Source organism: Pteropus vampyrus, unplaced genomic scaffold (assembly GCF_000151845.1).
Source record: "Pteropus vampyrus isolate Shadow unplaced genomic scaffold, Pvam_2.0 Scaffold60, whole genome shotgun sequence".
In the NCBI taxonomy this organism is placed as follows: domain Eukaryota; kingdom Metazoa; phylum Chordata; class Mammalia; order Chiroptera; family Pteropodidae; genus Pteropus; species Pteropus vampyrus.
Genome location: NW_011888841.1, coordinates 3,531,490 through 3,541,079, shown reverse-complemented (window position 1 = coordinate 3,541,079; position 9,590 = coordinate 3,531,490).

The window sequence follows — 9,590 nt, the reverse complement described above, 5'->3', positions numbered from 1 at the left end:
GAATTATAAAGGAAGCTCAAAGGTCGATTTCTTTTCCAAGACACAGTTGCTTTTTCATGTATCCCTGGGATTAAAGAGCAAGGTCTTCGACTGCCATCCCTCCTGAGGCAAGGACGGAAAATACTGGATAAAGATATGAACTTGGACATAGTTACGATAAGGAGTTATTTCTTGTTTCAAAGGTGAAGACACAGATCCCTTAGCTGTTAGCAACAGAAAAGAGATGAGACGTGATAATTCCAAAAAGGGAATACATATGAAAATTCACAAAGGAAATTCGCACACAGAAGTGAGGTGAAGTAGAAAAGGATCAGAGTAAAAACTCACAAAAATTCTGAGTGTAGATAGAACAATACAGAGTGAGACAGCTAATTGGGGGGAAGAGATACTGAGATATTGTATATTTTCAGTTGCCATATATCACCTAATCCAAAATATCATTAAGGTATTTTACATACTCATTATTTATATTCATCTCTTCGTATTCTTCTTTGAGTAGTTTTTTTAAAAGTTATTTTAGTCTTTCATTTTCTTCTGTTCTGAGTATTTATGTTTTGTGTCTTTACAAGCTCATATGTATTTATTAGGATGTAAGCCATATCATTGGGATTCAATATCTCCTTTCCAACAGTATTCTTTTTTACATTAGCCAATTAGGAAGAGCTCTATGTAAATCTGACAACTAATATTGATCTCTGCAAACACTAAAATCTTTTAAAGCTAATTATTATAATGCAAATATGTCACATATTTTATACTTACTATTATTCTTAAACAAAGCACTGAAGACTAACCCAACGGTTTATTTCTGCCATAGCCACCATTGTGAACATTCAGCATTGTGGTCTGTAGTGAGTATTCTGCAGACTGCTTTTGACATTCTTCATCTCTTTTTGTCAAGTTGTCATCTTCATGTCTCCTGCCATCACTATTCCTGCTTTTAAGAATTGTCTATACACGCAGTATTTCCTCTCACTCACAAAGCAAAAGCTATCGTCAACTGGGGATTATTTTGAGTGGACAGAGTTCTTTTTATGACAGAGTGAAGTTATGAAGAGAAAAACTGATGTCCATAAAGCTGATCTCTGAGTAAAAAAATGTTACTTATTATTTTTTATATTTTACAATTTTTAATTAGTTAGCACCTTGCTGCATTAGCGATATTAAAAAAATGGATCACAATTTAAATTACTTTCTCTGTCTTTCAAAGTTTACAAAATATATTATACAAGATTCTCCAGTTTGGAAACAAATGTAAAAATCAGTTAAAGGATGTGAGCAGCTTTCTTATATTTCAGATCAGTATGAAATGACTCAGAAAGCTGAATAGGATCTGCTTTAGCACAAGGAATATAATCAGAGCTTGCTAAATCAATCTCCTTAAAATTATTTAACAATGTAAGGAATATTGATGATTATAAAGCTGAATCTTACATCATGGTTTAACAAATATATCTTTTTTTCAATACCACGGTAATATGTCGATATTTTATTATAAATACATCAATTCATATTCAAACATTAATGCTACTTTGCAATCATTTAATATACTTTATAGATCCTTCCCAAGCACTTACTGCCTTTTTATTTTATTAAAATGAATTGAAATACATATATACATACGTATCTGTATGCGTGTATGTATATATATATGTGCATACAGAGACACAAATAATATTCAAGTGGACATGGTGAAAATAATTCTCCCTTCCACCTAAGATCCAAAGTTACACCTAATAGTGATAACCTTTCATAGAAATGAGAGCATACTAAACCACTTTTCTGAATCACTTTTTTCACATATCTTGGAGACTCTTCAATTTATGCATATATATATATTTATTTATAAATATATATATTTATTTCAGTCACATAATAGGCTCATTCTGATATCATTATTTCTTATTATTGATCAGCATTAGGTTGCTTCTTTCAGTACTACTTCCATTGCAAAAACATTATAACTCATCCATCTTTGTGTATATACATTTGTGAAAAAAAATTTTTGAAAGAGATTTCTGGGTGAAAGGTATCTGTGAATTATGCTCCAGTGATAGAACCTCATATTAATTTATTATCTCATTTACAAGATATGAATTTCTCTTTGTTTTCTAACCCTCTCTAATACTGAGTGTTATTAAAGTTTTAAATCAGCTCTTCATTTGACTGAAAATCGTTTCAGCTTTCCATGTACATTGATAGGTCATAATGCCTTCCATTTTCAAATGAGTTATTTATTAGTTATCAATTTTTAAGAGCTCTTAATTGTAACATGGCTAATACTTAGGCTATATCATATAGATGTGTTTTCAATTTATCCTTGCTTATTGTTTTAGAAACGGAGGAGATAGGTCTCATCTAGAAAGATGAATTTATGATTAATTTTATTTTTATTTTTATTTATTTGTTTGTTTGTTTGTTTTTTAGGTGAGGCAACCCTTGATTGACCTCACAGATTGCAGGGACCTTATCAGCTTACAATCTCTTATTTTTTATATTTTTTTAGTTTTTACGCCTATAGCACCTGGTCTTCCTAGGTGGTCTCCCATCCAACTACTAACCAGGCCTGATCCTGCTTACCTTCTGAGATCAGATAGGATATGGCTTGTATCAGGATGGCATGGCCGTACTGATTGTGATTTTTAGAGGAGAGTTGATGACGCCAACGATAAAAAAAATTACTCTATGACAATATCTCTAGACAATAAGGAAGAAAGAATTACTCTAGACGATTAAGGAAGAAAAAAAAGATGATCTAAATCATTTGCTCATCTCTCTACATTCTAAGAGCCGAACGCATGCGATTCAGGACTAAACGAAAAATAGAATGGAAAAAGATCACCCCATCCATGAGAACAATGCCATTTCCTATGATTTCTGCTTCTTAAATGCAGTGTTCTGCTGATCTTCCACGCATAGTCACGACACTCTTCATGAAGGAATATATATTTAGAAAAATGTAAATTACGCTTACTTAGTCACAATAATTTGGATCCTAAAAGCATGTTTGTTTGCTATTGATTTGGGGATTCCTTCTGGCCTCCCTCCCTCCGATCCTTCCTCTCTTTCCTTCTCTCCCTTTTATCTGCTTTCTCACTTATTCATCTTCTTCTTTAAATCTTGAATCTCATTCTTAACCATCATATCGAAAAAGCCATATATGTTTTGCTTCTTTTCATGGAGAACAGCTTGGTTAATGTTGGCTGCTGAGTTCCCGTTCCTGCTGACTTTGCTCAGGATCTGCTGACACAGGCGTTTTCTTCTGCCCTCCCATAGCCTTGGTTCAGTCTTTACACTACTTATCACTGTGGTTCCTGACATGATTCAAGAGGAAGGTGTGTTTCTCAGTCTGTCTTCTTCTTCCTCCCCTTGTTTGTTTGTATTTTGTTCATTTGTTTTAAAGAGAAAAAATGTTGAAGAAAAGTTTGCTATACCACCTTTAATCTAAAATCATTGTTTTCTAACATATAGTATTGTCAAAACAGCAACAGAAATCTTCTTCTAACAATATTGTCCTTAATGGGTAAGATCTTTAAAAACAGAATAACGCTCGAAAACAAAAATGTTAATACTAAATAAAAGTTTGTCCATATGGATCAAAGAGAGAAATACATGCCTTGTTAAACTGTTATTATATTGTATCTATCATAATTTAAAGACAGCTTTAGTATTAACTATTTACTAGGCTTTAACTTTATTTTGTAAGAGTGGCAGTTGTTTTTGATATTTCCGTAACTTGAATAGAGTCATGATATCAACGATACATAAATGTATACCATATGTTCATTCTAAAACAAAGCACACATAATACCCTTGAAGGCATGAAATTCAATCAATAATCATTTTGTGAAGACTAGAAATGCAGTTACAAAACATCCCATTCTATTTGTAACTTACACATGCCACTGTGTCTGAAACCCTGGACTACTGTTTTGTAAATAGTTTAAAATAGCCACTTATCTGCTTAAATACCCTGAAGTTGTCCTGGATATCAAGAATACTAAAGTGACTACTACAATTTACATTATTTCATTCATATGCATTTATTTTCAAATTAATTTGCTAGTTCGAATATATAGCATTGGAGCACTACAGTTTGAAAAACAAATGCTAAAGTTTTATCAAGATAATTATAATAGAAACAAAATACTAGCTAGCATATATATATATATATATACATGCTATTATTGTACTATATACTATGTATATACATGTACTCTATATAGTACATATAGTATATACTATGGTATATACTGTATACTATGTATATAATACGTACTATATACTACGTATATATGTATACAGATATATATTTTTACCAGATATTTTTCTAGATCTTATAAATAGTGTAAGAGATGAGGTGTCTGGTATTATCTTAAATATGAAGCACCTGTCTCTGAAATTCAGTTTCAGTAAGGTACCGGAGGTTAGGCAGAGGATTTTAATTCTCATCTACCCAATCATCAGGACTATTTCATTACAGTACTACAGTGCTTTCTTGTGATTCTTTTAAAGGCACATAATATTATTTTTATATGCATATTCTAAAAAACCTTATGAAACAAATCCTGAAGAAAAACTAAAAAGCTAATCGAGCCTAAAGTTGGTGGACGGTTCTCATTAATTGGAACAGAAACATCAAGATGTTCAGAAAGCCCTGCATCTGTCACGTGCCTATAGGTAGAGGCACGTGATAATCTTTAGCAGTCTAATGTGAGGTTCTTAGTTTTAAAATACTTTATAATGTATGAATTTATAAAGAAAAAAATGTTTTTAAAGCATCCAGAAGCCCATTGTTTAGAGATAGCCACTGTTATAATGTATATATATTTCCTACCATTTCCCTCCGTCTAAAATGTAAACACAAATGTATTAATTTAATTGAGATCTTAAGTTGAGGTTTATAACCTGAAGATGGTGATTAAATTTAACCATGATAGTTTCCCCTGTAACTAATCTCAGGAAGTCTATTTTAAATAGCCCCATACTGTCCTATCCTATGGATGCATTTTCATTCAATTCTATCTCTAGTATGTCATCTATTTTCTCCCTTTGAAGGTATATGTATATATGCATAGGTTATTTTGAAATTAGTTCATGACCTTGCTAGAACCATATACATCCAACCGTGAAATAAACGGTCTTATTCAGGGATATTTGCATATACGTAATCTTCATGTTAAATTTTTAAGAAATAAAACATTGAGCAAAAGCATATGAATATTTTTAAATGTTGGTATATATTTCAGACTTGCTATCAGAAGAGTCTATAGTCAGCCCTCCATACCCACGAGTTCCACATCTGCAGATTCAACCACCCATGGATCAAAAATACGAGGGAGAAAAGGTTCTGTTGCTGCTGACGTGCATCATGTAGTCAGGCCTGTGATGGCTGCGTCTGTACTCAGCACGGACAGACTCTTTTTCTTGTCCTCATTCCCTAAACAGTGTAGTAAAGCAACTATTTACATAGTACTCGCATTATATGAGGCATTACAGGTAATCTAGGGGTGACTTAAAGCATAAGGGAGGATGTGTGTAGGTTATACGCAAATACCACAGCATTTCATGTAAGGGACCTGAGCATCCTTGGACTTTGGTACCCCTGAAGGATCCTGGAAACAATCCCCCATGGATACAGAGGGAATATACCTTTCCACAAGCCATGAGCGAGGTATTGATATTGCCTCGTCATTACTCTAGATCTTTTTTTTTTTTTTAAAGTCTCACTACTGGAAACACCCATTTTCATAGTAGTATAGCTGAAAATGTCTTCTCATGTTTACTAGACATTAGTATTATGATTTTTCTATCCGTAAATTTTGCTCCCTTGATGTATTTGACTTTCGAGTAAGTATGCTTTCACTTCCATCGCTTTGATCTACAGACTTGCCACGTCGGCAGTGTCCATCTCTTTCGGGAGATGGCAAGAGAAAATGCGTGGAGATGGGCGAACATGTCTCCATCTTCCAGGGTATCAGCAAGGCCCTCTGCTCACTTTTTCATGATCAGAAATAATGAAAATAATGAAAGTCGCCACCAAATGATTATAAGCGTCTATAATCGGGTTAACACAGATTATTTAGACTTCTACCTCAGGTGCTTTGTGACTGCAATTTAATTGAAAGAAATTCACACTGTCAATTAAAAATAGAGTGAAAAGTGGGTCGTGACTGAACTGCAGTTTCTTTAGAAGCAAAGAAAATAAGGTATAATTAATAGACTCCTAATTGGACAATGTGAAAACACAGATAATTTATCTCTTCTTTTGTTCATCTATAATTGAACATATAGCATTTGAGTAATTATATAAATAAAATAGATGCATAAAATTATATTCTGATGAGAATAGTTAGTAAAATTTTACTTTTAAATTGACTTAATTTTCTTCAAGCTCAATGCTAGGACTTCTTTGTTTAAAATAGGATCTGGTTCAGGGTTGAGCATATGATGTAAGAAAGGCTTATCGGGTATCTTCTGACATGTGAAGAGTAAAAAAGGAAAAAAAAAATTTCCCTAGGATTGTCAAACTAAGGGATATGGGTCTAGTTTAGACCAGGAGGAAAAAAGATGGAACCCGCATTTATTACGAGTGCCAGTTACCACAGAAAATAAGTGAGCAGACGAGTCAACCCTGGAAATACCATTTGCATGTCTGTGACTCTGTAGGGAAAACTTCAGTAAAAGTGACTCTGGCCCACATTTCTTTGTATGCTTTGTCAGTTTACAGAGATAGAGAATTAGGAAGTGATGTGCAGGACACGGTCTACCTGAGAACATTGCTGACTGACATGATGAATTCTGGAAATGGGGCATAGTTCTGGGGCTGTTTGTAAGAACATACATGAAAGCAATAGTTCTAAGAATTGAGATTTGACAAACTTGCAAATGCACTGAAAGTAATTCACGGGGAAGAAAAGGAAAGACAGATGGAATGTGGGCAGGAGGGAAAGAAATGTGTGACTTATTTGACTTACCCCGTACAAAATAAAACGCCTTAAAAGCATGCCAGTCGACATGATTTCTTGCCATCACGACATCACACAAAAATGTTTACAATAAGTTACAAGTGGCAAGAGAGCATGTGGGTGTGGTAGACCAACGATATCATGTTGGAATGATTTTCTTTGTCAAATTGTCACTCATATTCCCTTGAAACAAGAAAAAAGGAGGAATACTTGCCCTTTTATAGCATGAGACGGTAAGAGGTGTTCCTGGCAGGTCAGACCAAGCAACAGAAAAGAGAGTAGGCTCCAAAACACTAGCAGAAAAAATACTTGTTTTTGTTTTATTTTGGTTTTTAATTTTTTAATGTTTGAGGGGAAGGAGAGGATAATGAAGAAAGTCAGGGGAAGAAATTATTTTCTCTAAAAATTGAATTTTTAAATATGTATGAACATACATGAATATAAAGTATAATTAAAACAATATAGAAAGAATAAAAGGCGTAACTTAAAATTTTCTGTATCTCTTATAATATTTTGCAGATTAGGATCCTGGTATAATGTTGGCTATTTTAAAAAATAGTAACACATTACCGTTAGTCTTCTGAATATTTATATATAATATATATATAAATATTTCTTGAAAGCCCTTGCCCTGAAGCTAACAAAGAATTATTTCTAGCAATGTCATGAACTAATTTCAAAATAACCTCTTATCAGAGAAATGATCTGATGTACTTTCAGTAGCATAAAATAAACCATTTGGGGAGTAATTCATGCATTATAATTTTTCCTGCTTCTTGCTTCCTAATTTGTATTACTTAAGGAGCTTGACATTGAAAAATGCTGTATTTGAGAAAAAAAAATCACTATTTCTAGGGAAAAAATTCTTCCAACTTCATAGTATATATTGTTTGCCACTTATTAACGAAGAATTTGTATATGATTTAGAAAATACAGCTAAGAAAGCCCCGCCCCCCGGACGAACCTTGTTCTCCTTGTAGTCCTATCGGCTTTGCTGTCAGATTCTTCAGTGTGTTGTGGCTGGACGTGGACCTGTTCACACCTGTTGTGTCTTCTTGGAGAACTGACTCCTTTCTCATTATGCGATGCCCCTCTTTTGCCTGATGAATTTCCTCGTTCTGAAATCTGCTTCGTCTGAAATCGCTATGTTCTCTTCGGTCTGAGCTATCGTCTTCCCATAGACTGGGTGTCTTAAACCAACAGGATTATTTTCCTACAAGGACTGGGGAGGGGGGCCATAGAGATAAAGGGACGGGGAGAACGGGGAGCCGTAGCTCTGTGTTTCATCGGGAGGTCAAAATAGGATCGGTGTTTTTCACAATAATTCCAGGTAATTTTAATGCATTGTCCAAGGACTCACTAAAGCCTACACGTGTATTGATGCGCTAGAATTCAAACTACCTAGAATTCTCCCAACAGTCTTACTTTGTATTTGTCATTATTATCCTCAAGTGTAGATGAAAAATCTGAACTGCTGAGTGGTTAATTAACTTGCCGAAATTCATACAGCTGCTAAAGGTCATGAATAGGCATTTCAATTCCACATGTTATCTCTGGATTAGATATGCCTCTTACATCATTTAGTTATGCTATGTAAATCCCATATTTTAAAAAAATCTTCAATTCGCTCATATTAAATGTGTGTTTAATATAATCATAGCTTTAAGACAATATTTTTAGATTCACAGAATTCTCATTTTGAGTTAAAGACTGTTGCATTAAGTTTTGCTAAAGGATATAATAATTATTTATTAATTATTTAAAAAATAAATGCAAATATCTATGTAATGCATAGATCGTGTGTTTAAAATTCCTTTGTCTTTAAAAATATTTTTCACCTGTCGCTATTGAAAAAGGCCCCGAGTACAACCTTTTTGTATGTTGTGTAGACAAGTATAATAGAAAGTCTGCTATATATATATTTCAGAGACACTGGTTGCACCAATTCCAGATTCTACCAACACGAGTCAAGTAGGACTATTTTGATGCCTTATCATTCCTTCCTTTATTTATCCAAAACTTGGGGGAACAATATGACTGCTCCAGTTTCCTCTACTGTGGATTTTACTGGACAAGACAAGAGAGGAGAGCGAAGAAGTATTTATTTGGATAAGACTGATACTTTGATATTAGAATGAACTTTTTCATGTTAAAATGATAACTGTTCTTTAGCACCTTCAAATGCCTGGGAATGTGGGATTCAACCCAGGCAGCCTCCAGGGTAGAGGAAAGATGACAAGAGCAAGCCTGGATATATGGCGAGAAAAAAATCAAGTGGTTTCCTCCTTCTGAGCTATTGACTTTCGTTTATTCTGCTTATGGTAACTGCACCATTACCTCGTACTGTGACAGTCTGTTTTAATAGTATCTCCACTTCTATTTTTCCATCTCTAAGAAAAAAAATGACCCCATTGCAGATTGTAGGCCAAGTCATTATTTTTATGTCTAAATGCGTTTATGTCTCAGTCCCACTTAATATTTTTCAACGGTTTTCTTTTAGCTGATAGGTAAGTGATAGACTCCTTGACCCGCTGTTCTTCCCTCTCAACCCTCATCTTTTCGCCATACTGACTTCCCAATTCATGTCTAATCTCCAGCTGTAATCAACTCTTTTGTTGTTGT